We start from the raw sequence: 19,425 nt of genomic DNA, 5'->3' as shown, positions 1-19,425 counted from the left end.
ATTATAGGTGTACCTCACTTTATACAATAAATATGTTCTAGAAAGACTCTGTGAAAATTTTCAAAATGAATAAGTTTAACCTTGTTTTAAATGTTCCAAAAAGGAACTAAGCTTTTATGAAACACTGTGTGTGTCAGAATTATTACCCCCGATTTACAACTGAGGAGACTTAGACAACAGAGCTTAAGTGAGTTGCCTAGTTTCACACAGGTTGTTGGACGATGGGTTTGAAATAGATCTTTCTGATTCTAGGCCCATTCCACTAGCAACTGCACTACTTAAAAGAATCCTCTAATTAATCCCTTTGTAGACCGAGTAATCACCATATAATTACTAGATGTGTGTATTTATTTCAGGTTTACTTAAGATAAAACACATTGGTATTTCCACAGCACTCCTCAGGGAATAGTTTAGCTGCTCATTTCCTTTGCTGGTAAAAATTCAATTCAACTTAATTCAACTCATGAAATAGTTGTTAAGCACATATTATGCACCAGACAGCAACAATTCTTGCCCTTGAGGACAGTCTACTGATGGTAGAGAATGGTATCCAACAGGCACACAGTTAAATAAACACAAAACTAATTCAAGGTTAATTTTAGAAAGGAGAAAGAACCAAAAACTTGGATTGGATAGTGTTGGGGGAAGAATAGAAACTGTCTTGCTGTAGGAGCTGAGATGGTTAATATTTATGAGGGTTAGCTCAAATATTTAAGTGGCTTTAGACAAATTTAGACAGATAGACAGATGGAAATTAAGGTGAAGTTTAAAAATGCATTTCCTACAGACCAAAAAATACTTTATATAAAAGACATGAATGTGGGAGTAAACCAGGACAAAAAAGAAGTTAGGGGGTCATAGTAATGGGCCACAGGGATAACTGTATTCTCATTATTACTCATGTTTTTCTTGGAGATGTGATCTGAGAGCAAGACTTCCAAAAAGGGATTGTAGCAGCAAATTCAGTGTGATAAGTTTTAGCTTATCATCCCCATCCCCAGACTATCATCACTCCCTTCCCCAGGCAGAAATGTCAAACAGGGCCCCTTTACTGTTTATTCATTGCAAAATAAGTCTCTTAACAGAAAAGGTCATTTGGTGCTACCCCTGGCCTCCAATCCTGTTTCCCCTACCATGTCTCCTGACAAACTTTTCAAAGGTACTTAGCAGATTTACTGTAAATTGAACCATAAAGGAGGTGAATTACTAAAATAGTTGGCTTCCTTTTCCCAAAATTCCACACACCCAACAGAACAGCTGAGGGCTGATAGAAAGCCAAGCCAAAAATTCCAAGACAATTTAGTGCACCAAGTTGCCCTTTCCAACTCCCCAGACCTACTATCACTCCCTCTCTTTCCCTCCAAACTCTACTTTTACTCAGAAGATGCTAAACCCCAGTATATAAGCACCCCCCAAATGACCCCATCTCAACTATAATTGTACAACATTTGAATCCAAGATTCTGAGTTTATCAAATCTTTCTAGCAGGGAGTGGGATGATGACTTGGAGAAGAAGCAGGTCAGTGAGATTTGCCAATCTACTTCAATGCAATCCAGTATTTAATAAATCATCTGTTTCACATCTTTTGGGGAGTTCCCTAAGAGCAAAAACTTAGATGACATAAAGAACTGGAATTAGGAAGATCTAAGTTTAAATGTGCCTTAAAACACTTACTACTTAGGTACTCTTAGGCAGGTCCCTTAACCTCTGGCTCAGTTTCCTCAACTGCAAAATGAGAATAATAATAGCTCCTCCTCCTACCTCCCAGGGTTGTTGTGAGGATATCTAAAGTGCTTGATGAAATGTTGAGCACATAGTAAGTGCTTAATAAATACATGCTTGTTTCTTTCTCTCCTTCTCTTAGTTGCTACCATAGTACCTAATAAAGCACCACTCATAGTATTGGAACAAATTCAGGACAGCAAAAAAAGGCTGGGAATCTAAAGTCTGGGTCCAAAAAAGACCCCTGAAAACAGATCCAAAATGTGTTTTCAAGTCTTGACTTTGTCACTTTAACAACTCATTTGTGATTTAAGCACTGTAGGTTCTCAGTCAAATATTCACCTTAATGATTTGAATTATTCTCTTTGATCCCAAAACAGATATAGTAAATCAGTGACCAGTGTAGGAAATAGAACTCCCAGAAAAGTCTAAGAAAAGCTACATGTATACCTCTGTAAGAGAGTTTGAAGAACTCAATTCAACAAGCATTCAATAACTGTTAAGGGCAGCTAAGCCCTGAAATAGATAGAGTATCAGTGGCAAACCTTTCCAGTATCTTTGCCAAGAAAATACCAAACAGGTTCACAAAGAGTCAGACATGACTGAAATGACTGAACACAAGTGTATCCTGGCACTGTGCTAGGGGTTAGGTAGACCAAGACATAAATGAAACAATTCCTTCTTTGAAGGAGCACACATATAAAATATAAACAACTTCGTAATAAAGAGTCATTGTGAAGATAAAATAACATTTGTAAACTTTGCAAACCTTAAAGCACTACTTAAATACTATCATCATCATTATAATTTTCCTATTTTTTGTATGTTTTGTGTATACTTTCTATTGCACATTTACTTATAGTCTCTCCAGTCAGTAGCTGGGAAGATTGAGAAAAGTAGAAATGTAGCATAGACAGAACTCTGTGTATTCCCAAACCTTTTGGTACTCACCAGCCAAAAATAATCTGCTATAACCTGTATTAACAGATCATCTAATTGAGGGGGTTCTTAATCTTTTTTGCGTGTCACTGATCCCTTCAGCAATCTAATGAGATCTATAGATCCCTTCTTGGAATCATATTTTTACATAAATAAATATGTTTGAACACATGAACACATATACCTGTGGTCTATCAACCAGTAGCTGGGAAGTTTGAGAAGAACAGAAATGTAGCATAGACAAAACTCTGTGTATTCCCAACAAATCTCTTTGCACTCATCAGCCAAAAATAATATGCCTTAACCTGTCATAATTGAGAGGATTCTAAATCTTTTTGTATGTCATTGATCCCTTCAACAAACTGATGAGACCTATGCATCCCTTTTTGGAATCATATTTATACATACATACATGTTTGAATACAAATATGTATAGAAAAATCATCTGCATCTACAATTTATACGTGTTTAAATGCTTAAAACAAAATACATCAGATTATAAAAGGATTAATTATGTTGAAATACAATTATCAAAAAGCTTTTAAAAATTGATGAACTCCAGTTTAAGAACCCCTGCCCAATACATTAAAATACATAAGAATTATCCTATTCAAACTCTACTAACATCCAAATTACACCCCCAAACCCAGATTCTTCCTTCGGGTCTAGAAAATGCCCTCCCCAAGAGTAAGATGAGGAGAATTCACTCAGGCTTATTCCCAAGATCCCATTCTTCCCCAAGAGAAACAGTATGAAATAAATAGCTGGTCATTTTTGTCCTTCGAAACAGTTTAGCTTAAAGTAGACAACCATCTCTGAGTCAGGTATGTAGGGGGAGTGAATTGAGCAATTGCTCTAGGCTGAAATCCCAAAAAGATGCTGCCAATCCAAGTACCCTGCTCATCAACTATTCTTTACTGGTCCAGAAGCTTGGCCACAAACTGGTCAAGTATTTGTTCTAGACAATTCACTATACTGACTCAGGGATGAAGATATTTTTGACTTTTGAAATGAGCTGAGGGTAAAAGGGAGAGAGCAGTGGATTGCGAAAGGTGGAGGAAGGATCTTACATAAGTTAGGTTAGTATAAAGGGAGATAAAATACACATAAATAAAGTGAGAAAAAGAGTCAGTAAAAGAACTCAACAGTCTTAGAATTTACCCTGCCATTAAAATCCTTAGTAAATATTATTTTGTAATTATATAACACTTTGGAAGTACTCCAAGGAGGAGCCTTGGGATCCTCTCATTCAAAACCTGTGCTAAGAGTTTATGATCCTGGTACTTGTTCTGTTTCTGGGGTATTCATTCTTTCTTCTAGGTTAGGGAGGCTAGAAATGGCTGTGATTTTGTGAGTCCTGAAGGAGAACAAGCCATCAGGAGATGATGGAATAGATTTATGCAGGTAGGATAGCCAGTCAGTCCATAATTAAGACCTAGATGAATGACCTTTGGAACCAACAGTCCCTCATCCAGGGACTAGCCTGCAAATGGATGTGAATCTATTGCAACCAAGTTCACTCCCAACTCAACTCAATCTCCAGAATATCCCAAACTCCCCATCAACTGCCTTGCCCACCTAAATAAGATTCTGCCCTGAGGTCTGCTCATTGATTGGTGAACCCCTGTCAGTCATTTTTGAGGATCCCCAGTGATGCTGCTTATTTACTTCTAGCTCAACTCAATCACTCCCCAGACTGCTTTAGTATCTCAGCCTTTATCCCCCTTCAGGATTTATCTTCATCTATTAGAATTTAATTTCATTGAAAGTTGTTATTCAGTTGTTTTCAGCCATACCTACTTCTTCATAACCCCATTTTCTTGGCAAAGTGTTTTGAGTGGTTTGTCATTCTCTTCTCCAATCGTTTTACAGATGAGGAAACTGAGGCAAATAAGGTAAAGGGACTTGCCCAGGGCCACACAACTAGTAAGTGTCTGAGACTGAATTTGAACTCAGGAAGTTCTCTTCCTGACTCCAAGCCCAACACTCTATCCACTATATTACCTAGTTGCCCTACTCTTTGACAGATGGGACTATCTTATTTTCTTGTATTTATATCCCCAGTGTTTAGCACATGCCCTGCATAAATGGTCTATACATCCATCTACATATCTACCTAACTACCTACTTATTTATATACTTATCTATTATTAATGAGAATACTGAGCCCATACTCCCCAGTTATTGAAGTGTTACTAGGGAGAATGTGCCTTAGGTATTTGGTGTTTGTGTTCTGTCCTTGCTATCTTCATGATAAATAGCTCTTTATAAAAGCTAAAATCAAAATGTCCCCAGATACATTATCTCATGAGATAATCTGTAGGCTGCCAGAGGTTTAGTGGATGAGTGCTAGGTTGGAAGTCAGAAAGACTTGGGGTTCACATCCACTTTCTGACACTTATTAGTTGCATGTCCAAAATTTTCATTATCATTCCACCTTCTTTTTTAGTTTTAATTTTAAATTTCCTTAAAATAGGCCACCACTCTTCTTGTCACTTAGATTCACAACCTGGGAGTCATCCTTGATTCTTTCCTCAATCAATCAATCAATGCACAAATATTTATTAAGTACTTATTATGTGCCAGGTATTGTGCTTTCCCCATTTCCAATCAACTTCTAAGTTTTATTCATTCTTTTTTCAAGGTGTTCCAATCTATATCCTTTTCTCAGTTCATATCACGACCACCTTCATCAAATCTCACCTGAACTATTGCAATAGCCTCCAAATTGTTCTCCCTGATTCTAGGCTCTCTCCTTTCCAATCCATCCTCCACAAAAGTAATTTTTAAATTAAGACTTTAAAAGCACAGGTCTAGCCATATCATTCCCCTGGTCAAAAAGTTTTCAGAGGTCTCTACTGTATGTAGACTAATAAACAAATTCCACCTTTATCATATAGATTGGAGTCCATCTCATCTTGACCCTCATATCCATGCCTTCTTTCCCTTCTCCCTTTTCTGCTTCCTTGTAAATGTTATCTTCTTCCCCATTAGATTGTAATCTCCTTGAGGGCAGGGTCTGTCTTTCTTTTTCTTATTTGTAACCCCAGTGCTTAGCAAAATGCCAGGTACATAGTATCTCTTAATAAATGGCTACTGAATTTTATTGTAGCAGTTAAAGCCCTTCACAATCTGACTCGAGAATATCCAGACTCATTTACTTAAGCCTCTCCTTAGATACAAAGCATTCCATCTAAATTGGCCTTTCTATTGTTCTCATGTATCTTAAACTTTAGTACCATCTTCTCTATATAAGACAGTCCCTCTCTCCTCCTTTGATGACTTTCTTGTTTACTCTCCTTGGAGTTTCCCTCATGGCTTGTCTCAAGGACACATTCTTCAGGAGACCTTCATTGCCCCTCAGTTGTTAGCATCCCCATCACTTTGTACGTATTTTATATATTTTTTATATCTACTTAACTGTGAATGTGTTGTATTTACCCCTAATCCAGCAGAATGTAACATCCTTGAAGGCATGTACTCTTGTTTTTATATTTGTACATTCAATGTCTTGCACGGAGGTTTGCACATTTGTTGTTGTTCCGTCATTTCAGATATATCTGACCTTTTTCTTGGGAAAGATACTGGAATGATTTGCCATTTTTTCCAGCTCATATTACAAATAATGAAACTGAGACAAATGGGGGTAAGTGACTTGCCCAGAATCAAATTGCTAATAACTATCTGAGGCCATATTTGAACTTGGGAATATGAGTCTTTCTGACTCCAGGCCAAGCATTCCATCCATTGTGCCAGCTAGCTGCTCATAGTAGCTGCTTAATAAATGCTTGTTTGCTGATTGAATATAGATGAGTTTCTAGACATTTACCTAAGTCTCAGGAAAATAAATCTCTAAGACCATAAGTTATAAGAATTGACAAGGCAGACATGAAAGGGCATTATGGTTCCCATTTTATAAGTTGGAAAATTAGAGAAGTAAAATAACTTACCTACATCATTTAGTAACTTAGTTTCAAAGTGGCTGCTGAGATCCTGGTTTCCAGATGTTCAATCCAGTAATTTTGACCATTATTGTTTATTTTGTGATAATCATTATTTCTAAATAATATATTTTATGAGTGTATATTTAGTTTTGTATTTATTTTAAATTTTTAATTGAAATCTTTTGGTTTTATAACACTTCTATTTCCCCAAATATTCCTTTTTTTCTCTTGAATTCAGACAACCATCCATTATGACAGAGTATAAAAAAGGAGAAAAATAGTTCAGCAAAACTAATCAACGTATCAGTGTTCTATATCCATAGTTCCCCTAGTTCTGCAAAGAAGGAAGAGGCAAACTTTCATATCTCTTTGGGACAAAACTTAGTCATTACAATTTTGTATCATTCAATTTTGATTATTTTGCAATAATGTTTTCCATTAACATTGTTGTGATCATTGTGTATATTGTTTTCCTGATTTTACTTATTTTGTTTTTTATCAGTTGATTTAAGTCATTTACTATACTTCAGTAATATTTCATTATATTAATGTACCACAATTTATCTGACTGTCCCCCAATAAGTAGGCATCTTCTTTGCTATTATAAATATTTTGGTGCATGTGAGATCTTTCTTAGTGCAGTGCCTGATACATAACAAGCAGTTAATAAATGCTCACTCTATCCTTCTTATCACTGATCTCCTCAGTGTGTATTCCCAGCAATGGGATCTCCCAGTGAAAGGGTATGGACACTTAGAAACTTCTCAGTATAATTCCTAATTGCTTTCCAGAATAGTCGGACCTATTCATAGCTCCACCAATACTACACAGCTCGTTTAAGGTTTATAAAAATGTTATCTTCACAACTCTGAGAGGTAAGTAATATGACTTATATTCCTCTTACAAATGAAGAAACTGAAGCAGAAAACGTCAGTGTCTTGCCTATACTGTTAGAAAGGATAAAAACTAGAACTTAAACCTAGAGTTTCTGACTTTGAGTTATAGACAAGTCTGTGATTTAATGCTTTCCTTCCTTGAAACTTTCCGGAACTTTAAGATAGCAACCAAAGTCTTAAACAAAATAACATAATAAAAAAAAGCAAATGTTACTTCTCTTTCCAACAGTATAGGAACTGTCAGTTTTGGCAGCCAAATACACTCACAAAAAAATGTGTGCAAACACCAAGAATTTATTTGTCTTTTTCAACTGAGAGCAGCTGGAATGCACAGACTCTCAGGAGAGCCAAAGAAAATGGCTTCAACATTTTTTACAACAAGTTCAGTTGGGTTCTACAGGGTGAGATGTGATCTGGCCTGAGGCAGACCTATATAATTACAGAGGGGCAGCCTGAGGTGAAAACTGCTCTGTCAATATTAGCTTAAACTCTCTAGTAGCTGAAGTGTGAAATTATTTCTGTATAAACTAAAAGACCTCTTAGCCCAAATAAGAAAGAAGCATCAGGGCAAGTTAGGGTGAGAGAATGTCATCCAAAACTCTGCTTGGAAATGACATTTTTTTCAAAATGCAAGTAGCAAATATCAAGCAGGTATAGTGAATGCAACCTGTGTATAGAACTGTGTGTTGTATACTCTAGAATGATTGTATCATATTCAAATAAAAACAAGTCCCTGTAGGCTGCAGAATGACTTTAAAAACCACAAATTAATATAGTTAATAGTTAATAATAGTTAACAAATAAAAATACAATAAAACATTATCTATGTTTTATTGTATTTTTATTTGTTAACTATTTTACAATTACATTTTAATTTGGTTCAGAGTACTCCAAGTGTTGCTATGTTTGATCGCTCTGCTTTGAGCAATTTAGGATAGACATCTTCATGAAACAGAACAGCTCTAATCAACACAGAAGCAAGAGTGAAATTGTGTAGTGAAAACTCTAAGTAGAGTTAAAAAACAGAAAGAAACTCCTAGAATTTCAGGTGGTAATGGTTTGTAAAAGTCATACAGTCCAACTTCTTATCTAATATAGATATCTCCTCTACATCATGCCCCATGAGTGGTCATCTAGTCCCTCTGTGAACATGCTCAGTGACAGGAAACTCACCACCTAATAAAGCCGAAGGTGCCAATGTTAATACAACTTATCCAAACACAAGATGATCAAGCTTCTAAAATTCCATATTGTAAACACATTATGCAATACTGTTCTCTTGGTCTTAAGCATTTATAGAACATTTTAAAAATACATTTCATAACTGTTCCCAGTCATTATTCTTAAATGCCCCAAATTTAGTAATAATAAAATGTATGAACCACAGCCATAGACTCCCAGAATATCCCAATGAAAAGACCGTTTCTCTATTCCACATCTCAATACATCTGCTAGGTCTATTACTTCTACAAATTTGTGAAGAAGCTATGCCAGGCCATTGTTCTAGTACCATCAAGCAGAGGTCAAAAATAACTTTCCCAGGATCACATAATTATACATAAAATCCATGAAAATTCTTTGATCTAATAAACTAATTTATTGTTGTTGTTCAGTTGTGTTCAACTTTTCATAACTCTTTTTCTTGGGTTTTCTTGGCAAAAATACCCGAGTGATTTGCAATTCCCTTTTTCAGTGCATTAGCAAACAGAGGTTAAGTGCCTTTGTTAGGATCACACAACAAGTGAATGTCTGAAGTCAAATTTCAATTGAGATTTTCCTGACTTCAGACCCAATACTCTATTCACTGAGCCATTTAAAGGCCTCAAACAAACTAATATCCTTATTAAATTAAAGAAATGGGGAATCCTACAACTTACTGTTGATGAACCCAAGTGGTGGTCATTTCTTGCCTTTCATAATATGTTCTAGACATTTATCCAAAATCAAACAAATTCACTCATTTAAGAATTTTTTTTAAAAAATCTACCTTCTTCCTCTTTTTTTTGAAAAAAAGTAATGAACATTTTCCTTTTTCTGTTTCTTCATTTATTTATTTTAATACATATTGCTTTATGAATCATGTTGGGAGAGAAAAATCAAAACAAAAGGAAAAAGCCATGGGAGAGATTTTAAAAACAGAACAAAAAGAAGTGAACATAGCTTGTGTTGATTTATATTCAATCCCCATAGTTCTCTTTTGGATGCAGATGGCATTTTCTGTCCAAGGTCTAGTGGGATCGCTTTGTATCACTTAACCACTGAGAAGAACCAACCAGATCTTTCATAGTTGATCACCACACATTCTTGCTGTTATTGTGTACAATGTATTCCTGGTTCTGCTTCTTTTGCTCAGCATCAGTTCATGTAAATCTTTTGAGGCCTTTCTAAAATCAGCTTGTTCATCTTTTATAGAACAATAATATTCCATTACTTTCATATACAACAACTTGTTCAGCCATTCCCCAATTTCTGGACATCTACTCATTCTCCAATTCTTTGTTACCACACGAAGAGCTGCTGCAAACATTTTTGCACATGTGGGTCTTTTTCCCTCCTTTATGATTTCCTTGGAATACAGACCCAGTAATGGCACTGCTGGATCAAAGGGTATTCATAGATTTATGGCCCTTTGGGCATAGTTTCAGATGCTAAATAGGACATTTTCTTCTCTGAAATCTTTCAGCATGAAATATCAAACAATTATTGAAGAGGGTTTCAACATAAGCTTCCCAAAAGAAATAAAAATACAATAGAACATAGATAATCCTAATATATGGTTTTCTAAGTCAATATGCGCCAACAAGTATCATTATTATGATTTAGTGGCCCAGTTTCTGCTCTAGCGTCTTGTCTGTTTTCCATAATTTTTCAAATACCAGTAGATCAATAAGCATTTATTAAATGACTGCCATATGCCATATTCTGTGCTAGGTTTGTAGATACAAAGACATAAATGGAATAGTTCCCAACCTTGAATTTTATTAGGAAAGAACATGGATGAATGTAAGGATATAATGAATAAATATGATTCAGCAATACTATATCATGTTTTTTCAGTACCCAGGCCAGGACTTGGTCAGGCCCAGGCAGGAGATCTCTTATCATGTCCTCACTTATCTTGGGTCTTATCAACTGAAAGATCTGTTTAATCCTAAAATTGGAAAGCTTCCCTCCAGGAACTAACTTCCCTGGGGAGCTACTATCTGTAATCTGCCCTGTTTCACACTATTTTCCCTGTCATGCTCTCAACAAATGATAGGCTTCCAGCAGTTCTACCACAATGTAGTATGCCATGCTTTTTTGGATCACATTCTTGCTACCTCTTCCCCTCCCTAGGAGTAATGGCTCAGCCTCTTAACTGCCTCAGGAGTTTTAAGTATGTTTTTGTGTAATGAAGCTTGGGAAAGCCAATGGATACCCCTCTCAGAATGTTTTAAAATGTACAAAATAAAACACATATGATTACTCAGGAAATCAAAAATATTTCTATATCTATCTATAGAGGTAGATTGACACAAACAGATAAATAGATTACAGATAGATTGATTGATTGATAAATAAGATTAAAATCTCTGTTTTAGGGGAACTTTGAACATCTAACTTTAAACATCTAAGCCTCGGTCAGACTTTCTGACTGAGAAAGTCAATTTAGTGATAATGTATATGATATAATCCTTCAGTAAACAAGTAATGTGAAGTACATGTTGAAGCAGAATACTGATATGTCTCACATCATCATAAAATCCTAGTTTGCCAAGAAGGAAACATACTTTAATAGATGAGGAAAATAAATAGAAGAAGGGAGGAGGATGAGGACAAGGAGGAAGAAGAAAAGAAGACTTGGATGGTCCCTTAAGTTCATGAAATCCTACCATCCCAGACCTTTGAAGTTATGTAGTCCAAAGTCCCACCCAAAACAAGAATCCTCTTTACAACAGCCTGACAGATGATCGTATGGTCAAGGATATGGAATGTCCTGCCTAAAGAAGCCGGTCATTTCATGTTCCCATAATTTTAGTTTTCAGAAATGTGTTTTTAGGCAAAATCTGATTTCCTGCAACTTTGAACTAGTTCTATTCTCTGGCACCACTCAAAATGAGTCTGATTCTTCTTCTACATGATGGCTCTTCAAATATTTGAAAGAGGAGTCCATGTTTTGCCTTTTTCCTTCTTCCTCACACCCTTCACTCTCTCCCTCAAAAGACCTATTTTTAGAGATAAATATTATGTTTTCTATTAGAATAAACCTCTAAGAATTAGAATGCCCAAGTGAATATTTATTTGATATTCACTGACATTTGTTGGTATGATCTAGGAACCAGAACTTTGCTGACTTAGATTATTGCAGGAACTAGGATTTGTGATCTTCATCCTATTTGAGTCAATTCATTATTTATTAAGAATCACAGATATAATATGGAGTAGATGGAAAAACACTGGGCTGGAATTAAAAAAAAATCCTACTTCATATCCCAGCAATGACACTTACTAGCTAGGTAACCAGCTTCCTCATCAATAAAATAAGGATAATAATTCTAGTATGGATTACTTTACAGGGCTGCTGTAAGGAAAAATGCTTCATGAATTATAAAGCACAGTAGAAATGTGAGTCGTTATAGGAATATGTGCGGCATTGGATAAACCCACAGATGGTGTGCTTTTCAAAGCTACAGATGACACAGAATTGGGAGGGACAGCTCATAGTTTGAATGAAAATCAGGATCTCAAAAGACTGACAAGTTAGAATGTTGATCTGAATGAAATATGAAAAAATGAAATTAGGATAAATGTAAAGACCTAAAATTGTTTTTTTTTTCTTCAATCAACTTCACAAGTACAAAATGAGGAAGGAGTATCTATGAGAAATTACTCTGAAAAAAATTGCCCCAAAAAATTATTCTTGGGGTTTGTGGCTGATTTTTGTTGCTATTCATTCTCAAAGAGGACCGTGACATTCAGGAGGTGATGCCATAACATGCAAGTGAATTGGATTCATGTGAGGGAGGGCTGGGCAAGATCATCTGCCTCATTTTCCCCTTCAGAGATATCTGGGTCCAGTGACCAGATATGGATCAGGACAATTGGAGATGGCCCTAGATGCAATGGGAGACCTTGGCCTTTTTAAGCCAAGGTCTTCAACAGGACTTAGTTTAACTGAGGTCACACCCATTCAGTGATTAAGGCTGGGTAGCAATTGAGGCAAAGAATCTCCTCTGTCATACAGTCCAAAAAAATCTAATTAAATTAATTAATTGATCTGGGAGGTGAAGACCCTCAGGGTTTCTAGCCAAAGCAGAAACATTCAAACCGAGTCAATCAGAATCCAAAAAATGACCAAATGAGATTTCACTTTGGACCTACTGTTGGCCAATTCACTAAAAGTGAATCCATCAAAAGATAGCATTGATGGTGGAAGATGGAAGGGATGAGATTTGTTCCCTAAAGTTCTCTTCTGGTGCTTAATCATGATGTAGAAGGATTCTATGTTCTCAAAGGCTATGTTTGTGGAATTCAAAATTTGGTAATTTTGGTTTTGTTTTAAAGCATGGTCCTTAAGGAAGAAATCTAGCCAATAAACCCTAATAAATCTTGGGAGGGTTCAGAGATACAAAAAGAAAAAAAAAAGTGTTTTAAAGAGCATATGTAGGTACAATTGTAATACCCAATGTGGACGGAAGGAGGGAGGGAGGAAGAAAAGGAGGAAGGAAGAAAGGAGGGAAGGGAGGAGGAGAGGGAGGGAGGGAGGAAGAAAGAGAGGGAAGGAGGGAAGAAGAAAGAGAGGGAGGGAAGGAGGAAGAAAGGAAGGGAAGGAGGGAGGGGAGGGAGATAAGGAGGAGAAGACAAAGAAGGGAAAGAGGGAGGGAGAAAAGAAAGAGGGAAGGAGGGCAGAAAAATGGAGGGAAGGACAAAGGGAGGAAAGAAGGAAGAAAGGGAGGAGGTAAAGAAAGAAGGGAAGGAAGGAAGAAGGAAGGAGAAGAAGAGAGTGTGGAAGGAAGGACAGATGGAGGGAGGAAGCAAGATAGGGAGGGAATGAAGGAAGAAGAAAGGGAGGGGGTAAGGGAGGATGGGAGATAGGGAGGGAAGAAGGGAGAAAGAGAAGAGGGTAAAACGGAGGAAAGAAAGGAGAAAGGAAGGAAGGAAAAGAGAGAGGGAAGAAGGATATGGCTACCTTACAAACTCCATGTGTTAGCAATACAACATAGCCATCAAAAAGCTTCTAAAATCCTGAGCTGATTCGAGACATTGGATCCAGGACAAAAGAAATGATAGTCTCACTGCATTTCCCTAGTCAGACCACATACCAAAGTTTTTGTGCAGTTCTGTGTCACATTTTCACATCTTAGGAAGTTCTTTAGTCTTAAGTATGTTCAGAAGGCCATTGAGGATGATGGTGAAGAGTTTATGATCAAGGTCTATGAGGATCAGTAAAGAAATTAAGGCCTCTTAGTCTAAGGAAGAGAAGGCATAGAAGGGAGGAGGTGACTGCCTTCAAGTATTCAAAGTGTTATTCGGAATAAGTATTAAACTCCTAGAAGACAGAACCTGAAGTAGTATGTGAAATTGCCCAGAGATAATAAAAAGTTTGATATAAAGATGGGGCAGATGGATATAGTACTGAACCTAGAGTCAGGAAAACTTGAGTTCAAATCCGATCTGAGACATTTACTAGCTATGTGACTCCAGGCAAGTCAATTTGCTTCTGTCTGTCTCAGTTTCCTCAATTGTAAAATGGTTTCCCCATTTTACAACTGAGGAAACTGAGATAGACAGAAGTGAATAATAAGATCTACTTCTCAGAAGTTTTGATAGACTCAAACAAGCTTAGCACAGTGCCTTGCACCCAATAATAGCATAATGAATCTTTGATTGCTTTCTTTCTTTCAAAGAAACTTCTTAATAATTATAGTTGTCCAAGATTACTTTAAAAAATATTGGTATTTGTCTTCACTTGAAATCTCAGAATGAATGGTAACTGAGAATTTGGTGGACACATTGTAGGAGGAATTCTTGGTTAGTTATGAGTTGAACTAGATTGCCTCTGATTTTGATGTAGATTACAAAGGTGATTTTTATATAGATTTTGAGATAGATGAGGGGATGGAGAATGTATGAAGGATTAAGTTGAAGGTGAACTGATCCCGGAAACATATTGAAAGTTACTTTTGTCTATAGAATGAACTTATTTCACTAAAAGTGAATCCATCAAAAGATAACATTGATGGTGGAAGATGGAAGGGATGAGATTTGTTCCCTAAAGTTCTCTTCTGGTGCTTAATCATGATGTGGAAAGGATTCTATGATCTCAAAGGCTATATTTGTGGAATTCAAAATTTGGTAAATCCTTACAAACTGGAAAAAGAGTAATGCATCAGGTAACATTGTATTATCACACATAGTTTACTAATGAGTTTGTCACTGTATTTGGGGGAGGGATTCAATCTGAGTGGAGAGAATCCTTCCTAGTGTTCTTTAAAGCATTGCATGCTCTACCTCCCCAAAATACTGATATTTTCTAAGCCCAGTATTTTCAATAACATATTTGTCTGTCTCTAAACATTATCCCAAGAAGATCAAAGCTGCTGCTTCTTTCCTTCCTGTTATGGAAATATGACCTTGACCAATACCAGCCTCATTCAAAGAGGCCTAACTGAAGATTTTATATATAACTACTGTATGGTTCTACCTTGCAAAAGCCCACCTCCTTCAGGAAGCCTTACCAAAGAAACTAATTCCTCCTTTCCCCTTCTCTGTCTCAAGTTAGCAATTCTTGTGATCCAGTTTTCATTCACTACTCATGTGAAGAGACATCTCGCTCCCAGGGAAATATTATAAAATATTATATAAATTATTATTTATAATATGCTTCTTGTTTAGTCTTTTTCATATTCTTGTTATCTGTCTCATTGAAACTTCATCTATGAAGCTGAAAAGACCAAATTGCCCTTCAAAGGTTTAGCTGCCCAGCAAGAAAAAACCAGGAAGACTGTTTTCCTCATTATCCCCAATCCAGTCCAATCCAATTTAATACAAGAAACATTTAAAAATCTACAATTTATTTTACAAGGGCAAGTGATCAATAAGCAAAACAAAATGAAAAGCAATACCTGTTCTCAATGAACTTCCATTCTACCAGTGGGAGAATAAATGTGAATACAGAAAACTATATGTAATTTGAGAATAAGGGAGTAAGCATTAACTGTTGGGAGGTGAGAGTGATTAGAGATAGGGAAAAGCTTATTATAGTAGATTGCATGGCACATTGAGTGAGCCTTAAAGGAAGCAGAGAATTATAAGTGGTAGAAATGAGAAAAGGTTACATTCCAGGCATGGAAGACAACTAATACAAAGGGACAAAACAAAAGCAGGAGATGAGATACTTTGTTCAGAGAACAACTAGTAGGGCAGCTTAGGTAGAAGGAATTGTATCTTAAGGGGAGTAATGTAGGAAAAGACTAAAAGAAAGTAGGCTAAAGCATCATGTTTAATGCCAAATTAAGGATTTCATATTCTAGATGGAACAAGCCACTGGAGTTTTTTCAGCAGGGAACTGATACAGTCAAACTTGAGTTTCCTGAACTCACTATATTTGTGTCTAATTTCTTATCTTTATTCACACTATTCTCCCTATCTAAAATATTCTGTCTTTCACTGAATCTAAATCTTATCCTTCATCCACTTCACACACATCTGTTTGGTGACAATGAGAAAAAACTGTTGGCAAGAAAATTGATGCTTCATTGTTGGAACTATGAATTAGTACAGCCATTATGAAAACAATTTGAAATTTCCCCCATTGTTCCTAAATTGTGTTTAGCCACTGATTTCCTAATATCCTAAAGAAATAAAAGAAAACAGAAAAAGATTCATATATATAAAGATATTTATAGCAGCTTTTTGTAATGGCAAAAAAGTTGAAACTAAAGGGTTGCCCTATGAATTGGGAAATGGCTGAACAAATTATGGCATATGAATCTAGTAAAATAATAGTGTGTTATAAGACATGAAAAGACAGTTTCAGAGAAACTTAGGAGACATATGGATAGATACAATATAAAGTTAGCAGAACTAAGAGAGCAATTTTTACTATATCATCAATACAATAACAATTCTGAAAGATTTAAAAACTCTAAACAATGCAATGTTCAACCATGATTCCAAAGGAACAATGATGAAGACTGCTATTTAACTCATTAACGATGGATTAATATGCATAATAGAACACATATTTTTGATGTGATCAATATGGAAATTTATTTTGCTATATTCTGCTTCTAAATTACAAGGACTTTATATTTCTTTTTTCCTCAATGGGGAAGAGATGGGAGGAAGGAAAAAAAGAGATTAGGATACTCGAAATCTAATAGAAAAGAATAGTCTCTCATATACAGATATAAACATATGTATATTTATGAGAGAATATATACATATACATATACACACATAAATACACATATTCATATATATATATATATACACACATGTATGTATATACATACATTATTTTAAAGAGGTAAGCTCCTAAAAGGCAAGGACTGTTTTGATTTTTGTATTTTTACCTTGTGTTTGGTATAGTTCTTAGAAAATGATCAGTACTTAATAAAAGCTTTTTCATTCATTAAATATGCATTGTAATATATGTATATATATATATATATATATAGTATGTATATGTATATGAATATATGTAACTTTGCTACCTGTCTTATAGGAACACTGTAAAGAAAGTGCATTGTAAACTTTAAGAGAGAATATAAATATGTTTTTACTTTTTAGAAAATAAATATCATTTTTCCTTCAAGGCTTAATCCATGAAGTTTTCACTGAGGACCACTCTAGTGTACACAAATTTCTGCCCTTCTTCAAGTACTATTAAACTTAATGGTCTGACCTACATAAATTAGCCCTTACTTGTACATTATCTTATCATTCACTTATTATTTCATGTATATTTATATTGTCTGTACAAGTAGAATAGAAATAGAAGGAAAGGGAGTAGTTGAATTTTGGGGTCACCATATTTATGTTTTGTTTTTAAAGTTTGGATCTCATCAAGGTTGAAATTTAACCTCACAATTGATTGGCACAGGAGATTTGACCTAGTCTGTTTCTGATCTGAGTCAATTCACCTTTCCCTAGACAATCTGGTGATACCCCTGCTCCCTGGGACTCAATTAGTTTGAACTTAGTTTGGACAACAATTTACATAGCCCATTGAAACTCAGAACTCTCAATCTCAAGAGATCTATTAGAATCAGCCTCCCTAGTATTACTGATGTGAGCCTTCCTACTAAGGCAGTTCACATCATCATTCTAGATCTGGGGTCTCTCTATTAGCTGCTTATATTTTCTAAATCTGGCATGGAGGAGATGATCCTTGAGTTGTTCTTGAAGGTTACACAGGATTAATCTAGGCTGAATAAAAGAGAGGAAATTATAGATGGTGAGATGTCTGGGGAATAAGCATAATAAATTAAAACAAGGCCTAAAATTTTCGGATTTTCTTTTAGATTTATAGCATGTGGAATTCTCTGGTGACCTAAAGAGTGCTACACAATCCTGCTCTTTTCCTTTTTCCCTGGAGGTTTGGACTGAGATGTCATTACTCTGAATCATCAAGGATTGCTTTGCCTCCAAAACCCCTTAGGTTTTTCATACAATGGGGTGACTGCATATCATATTCCACCCCGCCTTTACGTAGAAGAGTTGCATTTATTGTGTGGTAGCAGCATCTTGGAAGGTCAGAGTCCCCCAGTGCCAGTCACGCATAGCTTTTTCATACTATACAAAGGCTTGGCCTTTTCTTGAAAAAGGAGGAGTTGCCATTTTGGAATGCAGTTATACCAAGTGGGTGGGTTGGCTTCCTTGGCATCAAATTGATAAAGGCAGCTTAATGCCAATAGAAGGTACCACCCTACACTGCTCAGTGCCAGCTTCAATTAAATTGGCAGACAGGGGATCATTGTATACCCACCTGGGTCTCTAAGAAGGTTTTACTAGAGCAATTTGATGCTATTGCACAAAGCAAGAATTAGTTTAAAATATTCCCATTTTCCAGACTAAATAATTGATACAAGGTGTTAGTTCTGGGCTCTCACAATAGGGATCTGAGTCAGCCTTCCTCAAATCAGGCAAGTACGTATTGAATATTTTTGCGTGTCCAAACCTGTGAGAAAAGTTTGGAGGGGGGAAAGAATAAACTATAGAATAAACAAGAAGTTTATAATCTACATGTGAATTAAAAAACAAGACTAATTCACAAAACAAAAATAAAGACAATAAGTGATAACTTATTACTCCAAATGTTTAAATGTTTGGTAGGAATAAATAAATCAATGTTGACTGATATTATTATATTATGCTTTAATGGAGAGGGTAGGATTAAGGGATAGAAGAAGGAATTAACATAGTATATGGAGGGAATAGTAAGAACAGTTTGACTGGAAAGAAGGATTTTAAGGTTAGATTCGTAGGATCAAACCAATATGGGAAAGGGTCCTGAATGCTAAGCAGAAGAGTTTGAATTTTATTCTACAGACTCCTGTAAAAATTTACAGCAAAATCTGAAGGAGGGTATCATTGGATTTTCTACCCAACAGCACTGGATTAGAGGCAGATATTCAGTGAGCCACATTTCCAAACAATCCTGCCACATTTCCAAAAAATAAAGGATTGTTGCACATCTTTGGATCAACTACCTGGGATCTTCTTTTTGTGTTAAGTAGAGGAGAAAAAGAAATCACTCTCTGAATGTATATTCACAGTATTCACAGGCTGCCAGAGATGATGGTCAGAATCCTAATTCAAGATGGTTCAGTACAAAGAGCTCTTGTCTCAAAATCCAAATACCTGGATTTGAGAATATACTCTGATCCTCAGTAGCTGTATGAATCACTTAACTTCTCTGGAACTCAGTTTCCTCATC

At 35.9% G+C, this 19,425-nt stretch overlaps 1 protein-coding gene across 1 annotated transcript in view; it reads right to left on the bottom strand.

Annotated features, from left to right (window-relative positions):
* The window catches only part of ARHGEF4 (Rho guanine nucleotide exchange factor 4), a 503,177-nt gene that overhangs the window by 476,405 nt on the left and 7,347 nt on the right, over positions 1–19,425 (bottom strand). The gene's annotated exons all lie outside the window — the stretch shown is intronic.

Source organism: Sminthopsis crassicaudata, chromosome 3 (assembly GCF_048593235.1).
Source record: "Sminthopsis crassicaudata isolate SCR6 chromosome 3, ASM4859323v1, whole genome shotgun sequence".
NCBI lineage: Eukaryota > Metazoa > Chordata > Mammalia > Dasyuromorphia > Dasyuridae > Sminthopsis > Sminthopsis crassicaudata.
Note: the sequence above shows the minus strand (reverse complement) of the source record. Positions and strands in the feature narration are given on the sequence as shown.